At 38.8% G+C, this 12,860-nt stretch overlaps 1 protein-coding gene across 5 annotated transcripts in view; it reads right to left on the reverse strand.

Moving 5' to 3' along the window:
• The window catches only part of raraa (retinoic acid receptor, alpha a), a 220,678-nt gene that overhangs the window by 110,694 nt on the left and 97,124 nt on the right, over nt 1-12,860 (reverse strand). The gene's annotated exons all lie outside the window — the stretch shown is intronic.

Here is a 12,860-nt window from a genome sequence, read left to right on the forward strand (position 1 = left end):
GCAGCAAAGGGTGGCGCTAGAAAGTATTAACGCAAATAATATTGCACACCCCACTTTTCAGTTTTTTATTTGTTAAAAAGGTTTTACACATCCAATAAATTTCATTCCCCTTCATGATTGTGTCCCACTTGTTGTTGATTCTTCACAAAAAATTTGAATTTTATATCTTTATATTTGAAGCCGGAAATGTGGCAAGAGGTTGACCAGTTCAAGGGGGCCGAGTACTTTTGCAAGGAACTGTATATCCTGAGTGCCTCTATCTATGTCATATACAAAGGCACACAGGAAACAGCTGAAGTACAATAACACAGTTAGAATGCAAACACTGTTGGCATATGAAATGTCTAACAATACTAATTCATGTTAGATGTTGTGTCACACGTCCTCATAACCACAACTAGGATAAATGTTAAAGACGTACTTTTCCCAGAAAACAAAGAAAAAACTACAAACACAGCGGAGGGACACAGAGGGGACAACAACAGCATTAAACCAAGTTGTTCACAAACCTCTGGAATGCTAATGATTAATTAAACACGCCACAACTCATTTTGCAATAGGCAGCCCACTATACACCTAGCCCTATAATATGCTAATGTGGTCACAAGGGCATTATTTTACCACCCTGACGAGGTTATGTGCTAATGCTGGTAGACAGGCTGGAGGTTAAGTATTGCCCAGGGCCCCTTAGAGAGGTGCCAGGAGAGACCTGGTGGCCCCATAAGCTTTGGCCCAACATAACTGCTCTGAACTCCTTTCCACAACACAGCAATCCATTGTGCTGGGCTGAAAAAGCGCATCAGCCTCAGAGAAAAGGGCTTTCCCTCTGAAATCCCCCTTGGACAATGAGCAAAGCTTCGCTTGATAATTTAATCACTCTTCAAACTGTGCGGGGCAGAACCTCACAACCTTTCTCAGCCCTTCCCCAGGACTCTTTCCTTCCCTTCTTCCTCCGTTGTCTCCTCCATTAGGTACTGCTCTAAATTTTACGGATGCCATAATTCCTGCCCGGTTATCAAAGGACAGTTGGAGGAATGATGCCTTGGAGAGAAGCTCTGACATTTAAATGTAGGCAGCAGAGTGATTAACCGCTTTATGAAATGGATAGTGCAAAACAGGCTATGAGAATATAGAGATGTATGTGTGAGAGAGCCAGTGAGTAAAAAAAAAAAAAAAAAGGGTCTGCCCAAGAGGAGGAAAATAAAAGGAGACTCCTAGAGAAGACAAAAAGAGTTATCGCTTTACCCTTGTCTTGACTTCCTTTAGGGGCCTTTGAACAGCATAGAAATAAAATGACTTGTTCTGGCACATCAGAGAGAGATTTAGATTATGCCAGTGTTTACCCAACTGAGTGCTGCGTGGCTGCTGGCGACAGCCTGCTGGTTTTTAAGTCGTTATGGCCCAACCACCGCTTATAGCGCTGGGTGCTCAAAATATAACACCCCTGTTGCAGAGAAGGGCATACTGTCTACTGTGTGTGTGTGTGTGTGTGTGTGTGTGTGCATAGGTCCGTGTCGATCGGAGAATGTTTATGAGAGATAGCATGTGTCCTTGTATTACTGACAGAGTAGGTGATTCTCTCTCTCTTGCTGTGAGAGTGAAGAGCCGAGGCAATGGAGCTATCCATTGGATTACGGAGAGACAGCTCCTTGAAAAGGAGGGCCTCTATTTGCATAAGCGGTCATGGAAGGAAAAACCTGTAGAGGGAAAGAATGTGAGTGAGAAGAGGAAAAAAAGAATGGAGGACAGAGGAAGAGATAAAGAAGGGAGAAAAAGGGAGGGTGGACCACATTTGCCAAGCTACTTGCTGGGATTGAGCACTGTGGGCAGGGATTTTGGCCAAGGGTCTCCTCAAAGCAAATGGAAATTAATAGGCTGCAAATAAATTGGAGCCATTGTATTAATAGCCTTGTCAAGTACCCTTAAGGAAAAAGAGAGGTTCAGTAGAGAAGGGGAATAACACAGAGTGAGTTATAAGGAGACTTGGGGTCTCCAGGTAAGATAAAAGAAAGATGAATGCAGAATAGTATGATGGAAGGAGGAAAGAAAACTGAAAACCAAGAGAAGAACAGAAGCTAGAAAAGAGGAGAGGAGACTGTCAGTGGAGCTCATTGGTATTTTGGCATATGAGGATGGTTCATGGCATCGCTGCTGCCAAAGCTCGTGTCTGTGTGTGTGTCTGCTCACACTCTTGTCACATCAGTACCGAATGCTTCCAGTGCTCTCTGTCACACTTTTCCCACAGTATTCTATAAATTAGATAAAACAGACACCTTCCATTACCACCTTACTGCTATCATAACGAGTAAGAGCCATAAGGACTTTGAGCTTCAAAAAAATAACCAATGGCGATTCTCAGACAATAACAAAAATGAGGAAAGACATGCATACAAAGCAGAGATCAAATATTTTAGGTCACTTTCCGATTATGAAAGCTTTGATCTACTGATGCAGATTATAATCGATCTGAATTTCACCTGACAAACTAATATAAAGAGATACAAGAACAGCATTTAAAATATATTTTCTGCCATGAGTAGTCAATAAAAGGTTTTTAATTATGCTAGAGAGAAATTCTTGAAATGCTAACGCTAATATTTTAGAACAAAGACAAAATTATGTTAGAATCAACATTTTAAACTATCATTAGCATCTTAGAGATCAGTGCAGCCACCATTGTAAAAAAACTATTATACTAATAGTACTTAAAAAAGAGCAACTTTACAGTACTATTACCTTCTGAAAGTCTTGCTCTCTCCTGCTTTTGTGCAGCCTTAATGAACTGCTGACATGTCTTGACAAGTCATAAACAATTTTTTCCTTTTAAATAGCTTCTAGCATATGTTAGAAGTGTTTCCTCTGCTGTCATTTATAAATATCTGCCACACTGAAAATACCTGAGTTTGAGCCTTATTCCTACAGTAACAACCAAAGAGTGTTGTTGGTGTGACTTGATATTTGCTTAGGTATAATGCATTTGATGATTGGAAATAGATTTTTGAGTGTCTGGCTGGTCACCAGTCAGACCCAGGAAAGCGAAAATATTCAGATTCTGGTCAACAGCAAATTTCTCAGTGCATCTCTTGTAATGGGTTAGAGCTGTATGGACTTTAGGCCTCAATAAAACACTAAAGGCCACTCACTTTCAGTAACAAAACAAAAATGGGTGAACAATGAAAGACACATGCACACAGTTTATGTACTTAATGGTCGAATACCTGTTTACTGAAGCTTCTTCCAGGCCATTAACTGAGACTAAGTGAGTGGGGATGCTGACCTGCATGTCATTCTCTAGTCACTTATATATAGTATAGAAACTTGAATATAATAGAAACATTCAAGCACGCACGGCACCGATATCATCACAAGAAACAGTCATCAGCAAGGTCATACAGCCAGCTCAATGAGCTGTAATGAAAAAGCAATATCTTCCAGAACGCATACGAACAAAACCAGCGGAAACAGGTTGGGGCAAATTGTCCGGGCAAATCCTCCAAAACATCTCAGGTGTTCATGAGTAAAAATACCTTAATGACCTTGTTTTTTTGCAGTACATGGCAGAGGAGGCATCTACTCTGGGAGGTTATTGACTAACACGATAATGGTGTGGCAATTAGTACACAATGAAAAGGTCAATGCGTGAACTGTATAACAACCTAAAAGAAAAAAGGTGGACACAACTCGATGTTCCAAGAGGACAAAAATACCGAACACAGATCAAAACCAGTTTTAGACTACAAAATACTAACATTAAGCTTCTGGAATTGCCTTACCAGAGCCGCAACCCCAAACCTACTAAAAAATGTACTTACTAAAACAAACTCTCTATTCAAAACTCCCAGTTTTGAATAGAGAGGTGGAATTAGGTTGGACCAGTGTTGGCATTTTAAACAACATACAATTGCAATGCAGTTGTTTAGTATAATTATTGTTGTTTAGTATTATTATAAAGAAAAAGGTTAAAATAAAGATATGATGTGTATGTAAACTTCACACCTGAACTATATTTGCATTATTCCAATACCAGTAGAAAAACAAATCTGCCAAAAATAAATGTTCCAGGTTGCTCTACTTACCATGATGGATAAATAAGGTTAAAATAAAGTGGTCTCATAAATACGTGTGCAGAAACTATGTAACGTACTTCAGTCGATGTAAAAAACACTTGTAAAGTAGTTTTATACTCACAAAAGCTGAAATATGTCAATAATTAAGATGGGCATGAGTGAAGAGCTGCTTTGTTGAACATTTACAATTACCAAGGTTCACATGTTAGTATTTTTCAGCCTCCCACTGCAAAGCAATGAATTAATAAGGTCATTAAGTTAGTGGTAAAGTGCTATGCTTCAGTGAAGGGAATGTCTTATACTCCATGTTTACTAGTCGCAGAATTTGGCACTCCTCTAGTAACCTCCCAATGACGACAACCAGCTCCCCAGAAAGGCTGGAGTGTGTTAGGATTTCTGAAGATGCTCAATGCATTCTGGCACTTGGTAATCTGATAGCAAAGATGCTTCAGTTAATAAAAAACAAGTGTGCAATACACCCACCCAATAGGTAGCAAAATGAAAATTCTCTTAATTTGTATCATGTTTTCCTCTACCAAACATGTTGTTTTAGAAGTAAAAAAACGAGTGTGTGTTTTTGTTTTTTTACTGACATGCCCCCTTGAATCCTGCAGACCACCAAGGCAGGGGGACCCACCTGTCCATCTGCAAAGCAGCACACTTCCTCTGCCTGACATTACCATATCCATATTTACCCACGGTCAGTACATTCGACCTCAGGCTGCTTAATGGGACAGATAGCACATGGACACAAACACAAGCTTTGCTGGAGTCTGAAAACAAGATATTTCTCCTGGCACAGTACTACATTCATAAATGTCATTTTACCTCTTAATAAGACAACAGAGATGGTGCTCATGTGGCAGCTGGCTGAGGAAATGCGCCTGTAGCAAACAATTACTGTGCTTGGTAAAACAAGCGGCCTCTGTGAGTAAAAGACAATTAGTCTACTGTGGCAGCAGGTAGCAAGCAGGCTTCATTATTTAACATCCTGAAGAACACTCTCCTAGTCAATTAGCTAAATGTTAGACCAGCTTGATGGACAGCAGAAAGCTTTGTGATAATAAGAATTTTTATCAATACTATTTATGAACAGTTCACCTTCATCTTCACATGAGTAGAGTTTAAAAGATGAAAGCAGTGAAAGCATTTGTGTGTTTGAGTTTGCATGTAATATGCATATTTAGTAATATAAAGCAATCCTGCAACCCTGCTGTGGACTCACAGGAGTAAAACTTTTTTATTCAAAACCCTAGCGAAGGCACAAGTATTTCTCAGGAAAATGAAGGAAGAATCAAAAGAAGCAGACACATAAACATGGGTTGATATTAATGTGATTTGTGACTTGCTGTAGGTAGAATATAACAGCTAATGTGGATCCAAAGATCTACTTTTACTTGATTGCTGGCCTGGTATACTTTTAATTCTTAGGTTTGTGGGCCCATTATCTGAAGCACGTGTTACAATGTTAACAAGGTATTACGCTATATAACAATGACAACTTGTCATCTAATTTTGTGAAAGATTAAGATGATACCATTCTACAGCAATCTGTGAGTTAAAGGGTTTGAACAGGAGCAAATATTTCTTACATTATTGTAGTAGCAGTAGTACTTAGAGTAGGTCAGGACTAGGAGAGCGGTTTGACCAATCATTACTGGTCTGGCCTGATCTCAGCAATAACGGGAGACCAAAAGTTTGGGGAGAGGTGCTTACTTATGTGAGGAAGGGGTGTGGAGATGGGTTTTGTTTTAGATTAGAATGTTGGATGTTCGTTTTGTCATCCTGGCTCCTACTGCCTATAAACGAGGATAATCTTATTGCTCAAAGCAACCTGGTAATTTTTATTTTCATAAATGTTGTCTCAAGGAATACAGCCTAATTTTATCCTTTGGAACTGCAGAGGTCTGCAATGCCTCCAAAAGGTAAAACAGATTATGAACAAATTATGGGGCAGGAGACATTTTCTCCATTGCCTGTAGAAAGCCCCAGGATTTGTAAAGCCCAGGTCACATTTCGCTACAAATTTACCAGGGTAATTTCACTTTCCTGAGGCTTTACTTTCACAGTTAGATGGTGACACTGAAGTAGGCCTTTTCAGCTTTCCACGGGATTTGTTAAAGGGGCCGGGTTATGTACAGCGAGGTTTGGCACCAGCTGCAGTAATGGTAGAGGTTGCTATACAAATTAATCATTTTTATACCATTAATTTGTCACACAAATTAGCTTTAAGATGTTTTTAAGCAAGAATGTAGACCTCAAAATTTAATGTGTACAGTCAGTTTCATCAAGAATGAGCCTACTTTTAAGTGTTTTATTTGAGTTCTCAGAGCAGTGGAGGTCCGCTTAAAGGCTGGTCTGGCTGCAAAGCTAACTGGGCATCTTCTGCTTTATATAAATATTTGCTTATGATTAGACTGTCATGGTATAATTCCCTGTACATCTGGACTGATTTTCAGTTTTTTTAGTCTAATAAATAAAATTTTTACAAAAAATATGTTCTATAGATATCCGATATGACTTTACCTGATGATAATAAAATAAAAATAAGAGTATTGATCACTGTGTAGTAGTTATATAAATAAATCATGTAGTTGTAAAGCAACAACTCTGGCCAGATGCAGGTTGGTAAAAATTAAATGTAAAATTATTTAAAATTCTTCTGCTTACGGATCCAGAGCAACTAATGGGATAATGGAAGGAATTAATAAACTGTATAACTCTAAAGCTGCTCATCATTTATTATTTATCTGTCGACATACAAAAAATTATTTATTAGCTTTCAAACAGAGTAAAGGAGTAAAGCCATCTGCTAGAATGAAGGCGTATTGCAGTTTTTTTCACAACTTCTCCATACATGGTCATGATGCGTTCAGACCAAACGCGATTTGAGCATCAAAAAGGCGTCCAACGCCTAAGGTTGTTCAAGTTCAAGTCAGAAGTTAATCGAGGGTCAAAAACGCTATAGACACGCGTCAAATCTTTGAAAATATTATAGGAGTATTGAGTGATGTAAAGAGGCTTTTGAAGGAGCCACATTCTCCATCTGTATTTAGTCCAACATGGGGCAACCCAGGTCTCGGAATGATTCAGGGTGTTTATTTTCCAGGATCAGATATACTTATGTCTTTTCAGGAATTACAAGACAAATATCACTTAAAACAATTCTTCAGTTACCTTTACCTATCGTGGCAATTCAAAATAATGAGTTGACAAAACATGCCTATTCAGTTTTGGAGGAAATGCTGCTTAAAGATAGTAGAGAGAAAGGAATTATCTCTTCACCATGTCGCATGTCTCTGAAAGTTTTTTTTGACAAACTTGGAAAGATAATTTGTCTCTACAGATTTCAGAGGAAGATTGGCAAGATGCATTTTGTTCATAAACTATCCATAAACACATGTCCTAAAGTGAGCCAATTTAAATGGTTAATGCGGACATATGTGACACCAGTGGAACTTAACCGATATAATGGAAACATACCTGATGTGTGACAGAAATGTAAAGAATATAACGGAACACTGGTTCAATGCATGTGGCATTATATAGAAATTGCACTCTTTAGGGACAACGCAAGAGAGATTATACAGAATATAAATCTCCAACAAATAATAGTAGAACCAAAATATTTTTTGCTTGGCTTGTATCCAGAGAAACACAACTATACTAAATATGAGCAGATTTTTTTTATAAATCTCAGCTTGCTTAATACCAAAAAATGTATAGCCTTGTTTTGGAAAAAAACAAACCTTAGGCCAAGGTTGTTATTAGGTTCTTATAAAAAGCATAAAACATCAATAAACATATTCTGGAAAAAAAAAGAGAAAGCACTGCAGCATGCATGTTTACAGGTCTATGAGTGTAATCAATTCAGTGATAATATTCAGCTAACTAATAAAGCTGCAGGCAATGAATGTAATATCAATATCTTTAGCTGATCTGCTCCAGTGAGTACCCTAACCCGTTGATTCTCAGATAATGTGATGTGAAGACATAACCCAGGAGGCTGGGGTTCAAGACAGACAGAAAACAGAGCATTTTAGGGCTAGATTAACCCTTCTGCTTGGCTTGGTCTAAATAATTGGTCTACTGTGGTTTGTTGAAAGAGGCTGAGATAGAGGAGGTCAACAGCTTAGAGAGAGAGGTGAAGTAGGAGCGTGAGGACAGATAAGGAGATCAACAAATGGAGGTTTTAATAAGTACTCAGAGTATAAACAATTTGCAACGACTGGCCCTCAAAGTGTGTTCAATGTTTTCACCATTTTTAAGACCCTGTTAAACTTTCATCATATTTTACAGACATAAACTAAATCTTTAAATTAGGAAACAAAAATAAATCATAATCAGAACTTCCACAGTTTTTTTTAAAGCAGATAAGTGATTTAAAACAGCTGTTTTAGGAGAGTCTTTGGAGCTGCGTCTCTATTTAGCCACTTACTGGCAAAACACAAAGGTACATAGCACTCTTACTATCCTTACTATACTAAAAAAAGAGGATAATATAAATGAAAGTAAATGGGTGAAGAGAACGGATGTCTCCTCACACACCAAACACCAAGAGTCTATTTGAAACATGGCTACCCCAGGATTATGAAACAATTAAAATCTCGAAAATGACTTAAAATTGATGGAGAAGGAAAGTCAGGCAAGGCAAAGACAGCTGCCAGTCCACCAAGTCAACGGCAGCTGCTGTACTCTCAAAATATGTTTGCATGTATACCAAAGATAATTAGTTGCAGTAGTGAGTTATTTCTCCCAGTGTTTGAGCCAATTAAACAAAAGATTATATATCAGCGATTTAATTTTCCTCCAAACCACTACATGTGAAGCATTAGCTTGATGACTTTAGATTTTGAATTGGTTGATAGAAGGTTTCAATAAAATAATATTTCAACTAAATTACTGCATTACAGTTAAACCTTTATGAGTAAAACAGAATGATTTTGTGTAGAAAGGGGAGACTTCCAACTGCTTCCATTTAGCGCTTCTTTGTTTTACACAGGCACTGCACAATTCACCAGTTCAAAGTAAACTTGTAGCATAGTTGGTGAAAAAAGGGCAGTGCTGGTGAAAGCTAGTCTGGATTATAACCACACTTTTAAGTTTTGTGAATTACATGTTTTGTCACAAACCGGTATTTGTCACTGTGGTGAATTAAAGGTAGAGTGGGTTCCACATAGAGTGCTTTTAAATCACCAGGTAAGGTGCCAGCCCAGTAGATCTCCAAGCAAGAGAGATACAATCTGGAACAGGAAGAGGAAAAGGAAGGGTTGATAGAACTTTGTTGCAGTTAACATAAGAAGACAAGGAAGAAGGAGCGTGTTTCGATTGCTGCGTGCGTGTGTGAGAGAGAGAGAGAAGTTGTGAATTGTGCCAGCAGTTATTCGCATGTGAGGAGGAACTAGAGTGAGAGAAAGTGAGCCAGCATGAAGGGCAAAGATTGTGTTTATGTTTTGCATGTGTGCAGTGTGAGTGTTCACTCGTGCATGTCAGGAAACCGTGGTGTCCCTGGCTCTCCAGTGTTTACAGACAGGAAATGCTTGTCCAGGCAAAAGGGAAGAAATCTTGCCTCCCTGCAAGGCAGACACTGCTGGATATGCACAAAGACAAACACACAAATATATGGAGCGCTCGTGACAGTGTGAAAAGAGGAATCCGACGGGAGTTCCAGTCTTTGTCAGTGAGATCGGGTATTTGGTATTTTGGGAAGTAAGAGTGATAGGGCTGGGCACCAACTGTTCTTCACTTCCTCACTTCCCTCAACTATGGCTGAACATGCAAGCACCAGCAGATACAAAATGAAAATAAAATCAATCAATACAGTGACCTTCTGTGAACCTGTAATAGTAGGGACACATCTGTCAGCTCCAATTCACACAATCTAACCATATTTGTATCTTTAAATCCTGCTTCACTGGCTCCATATTGGCTTCAATATGTGGTGCAAGCACCACTGGGGTGTTGACAGGGCCAGTCGCATATATATATATATATATATATATATTTTAACCAAGCTCAGTCTTATGGAGCTGGGGGGATTATTTGACCTCCCACAGCCAAGCTAGGTCAGTCTTGTAGGCAGGGTGGGGGCCCCCCTTGGATAATGGTAGGGGACAGCTGTAGGAAAAAAGGTTGATATTAATTACTTGTAAGTTTATATTTTAAACTAAATAACTGATGTAGACCTTAAGCAAAAGATTAAAATGTTCAAGTGAAACTTCTGTAAATAGAAGTGTAGTGAAGAATATTTCACACACACTCCCGGGATGAACTGAAGCAGGAAACTGTGGCCAAAGACAGTGCTTCAACAACGATCTTCCTGCGGAAAACACACACTGAGACAAAAAAATGTGAAGCATCTTCGGTCTAGTAACTACCCATTAGAAAAGTAAGGAAGTACAAAAAACAACAACATTGTATTGACTTTCCCTCCAAAAAAATTTGACATTTGACTTTTCAGTTACTGTGACTTGAACATTTCTCGTATTATGTTCTCAGCACTTGTGTCCCACAGGAAGATCATTGGTGGTACACATCTTTTAAAATTCATGTTCCAGGAGTCACAACGGTGTAATTATACTAAATTAGGACACCCAGCAAGTTATTTGCTGCAGGTATGACATTACCTGCTTATAAACATTTAATATAACCTTGCTTGAAAAATCCTGAACTCTTTCTTCAATAAATGGGAACTTGTATCTGGGGAATGACAGCAAACTCAATTTAAGCTTGTTCCAAATTCAAAAACAAGAGGAATTAGGTAATTAATATGCTCAGTAACCCGGCTAACTACTATTAGCAAAGTAAACTACTGTCAATGTATTACTCTGTCCCTGGAAAACTTGACTGAGGTGGTAGTTGTAAAAAGTTTCAGAACCCCTGCTCCACTTTATCTATTGTTTTTGCATTTCATCACACTTGGAAAGATGATGTACTGGTAAGACTCTGCAGCAGCGTAACTGTTTAACAATCCTACAAGAATAATCAAAAATTAACATCGCATCCATCTTCTGCTCAGAGGTGTTAAATTAAATGTTAATGTGTTAATATAACACTTATTTCAAGGAGACTAATAGATTCTCTACATATGCACAACAGAAAAGTTTGTTTTCTCTTATGAAAGATGAACTCTTCACCAGGTTTGACATTTTGGCAAGTCAATTCTAAAGCTTTCACAGCCTGTGTGAAAGGAGCTGTTGCGTGACTATCAGCCACAATGACAGTATTTGTGAAGTTTTTTTAGGACCACTTGCCAAACTTGTGTTCCCCAAACAAACAATGTGCTTGTCTGACTGTCCTGCCTCATTTCCTTGTGATCTCTGCTGAAATTTCCATGTGTTAAAGACAGCACTGGAGGCGACGCAGTTCTGCGTGTTTGTGTGCCTCTCACTGTTTACCGACACACACATCTTTCAAAACAGGAATGTAGTGAACCGGATGAGATCAAAGTGTTCTTTCACCAGCAGGCTCAAAGGCACACAGTGCCGTACTAAACTATCCATGCCTCCCTGGACTTAATCACATTTTTTTATGTATTTTGAAGTATTTTATTAGAATTTTATGTGACCAATGCAATGCAGTGCTTGATTGTTAATTTTGTTTTTGTTTTGTATTTTACAAATGAACACTGAAATACCCCCAAATAAAATCCAGTGCATCCAGCTATCACCTAATTAGTAAATGCAGTTACAAGTGTGCAATATAGCTTTGTATAAATTCATCTGTTCTGTGAAGGCATCAGAGGTTTGTTAGAGAACAATAGTGAACAAACAGTATTATGGTTATCAAAGAACACAGCAGGCAGATCGGGTGCAGAGATCCAAAGCTAAGGTGGGAGAATCTGTTAACAGGTTTCCACAGATTTTGCCTTTTAAAGCAAGAAAGCCAGAAGAAGCCTTTGTTTACAGTTTGCTACAAGCTATTAAGGAAACACCGAAATCTTCTGGACGAAGGAGCTCTGGTCAGATGAGACCAACGTTTTTGGCCTAGATGCAAAACATGTGTGGTAAAAAACTAGCACTGCACATCACCCGGAACCGCCCATTTCCTTGGTGAATCATTGCTTTTCCTCAGCAGGAATAGAGGAGCTGGTGGGGCGCGGCGCTGATGGTGTAGGGATTATGCGTGCGACCATATGCAGAAGCTATGGTCCTCGAAGTGGCCGTCCTGGGTTCGAGTCCCGGACCCAGCAACATTTGCCGAATGTCTCCCCCTCTCTCTACCCCTCTTTCCTGTCTGCTTACTGTCAAAAACGTAAAAATAAAGGCCACTAGTGCCGAAAAAATATCAAACAAAAAGAAAAAAGAAAAGAGGAGCTGGTCAGAGTTGGTAGGAAAATAGATGGAGTTACATCAAACCTGATAGAAAACCTGTTAGAGGAAGCAAAGCACTATAGGCTTGGGCAGAGGTTCACCTTCCAGCAGGTCAATGATCCTAAACATGCAGCCAGAGCTTCAATGGAACAGTTTAGATCAAAGTATATTGATGCTGGTTGCAGCAAGCAGGTCCTGGGTTTGAATATGGTCTGAGGGCTTCCTTGAATGTCACTTATAACGCAATCGATAAAATGTCACATTTTTGTCTCAAAAACTTTATAACACAATTGGGAAGTTATAATATTATTGGTCTTATAACATATAAAATCGGTCAAATTATTACATATTATTACATTATAGATTGCTACACACGTGGCTCTTGTTCACATGACAGAAGATTGGCTTTTTGGAAAGTCATGACATCAAAACTAAAGGTGCCACCGATTCTATTAAGTTACTGCTTTTTGGAAAGTTCAGT

The sequence above is a fragment of the Girardinichthys multiradiatus genome, chromosome 10 (genome assembly GCF_021462225.1).
Source record: "Girardinichthys multiradiatus isolate DD_20200921_A chromosome 10, DD_fGirMul_XY1, whole genome shotgun sequence".
Taxonomy (NCBI): Eukaryota; Metazoa; Chordata; class Actinopteri; order Cyprinodontiformes; family Goodeidae; genus Girardinichthys; species Girardinichthys multiradiatus.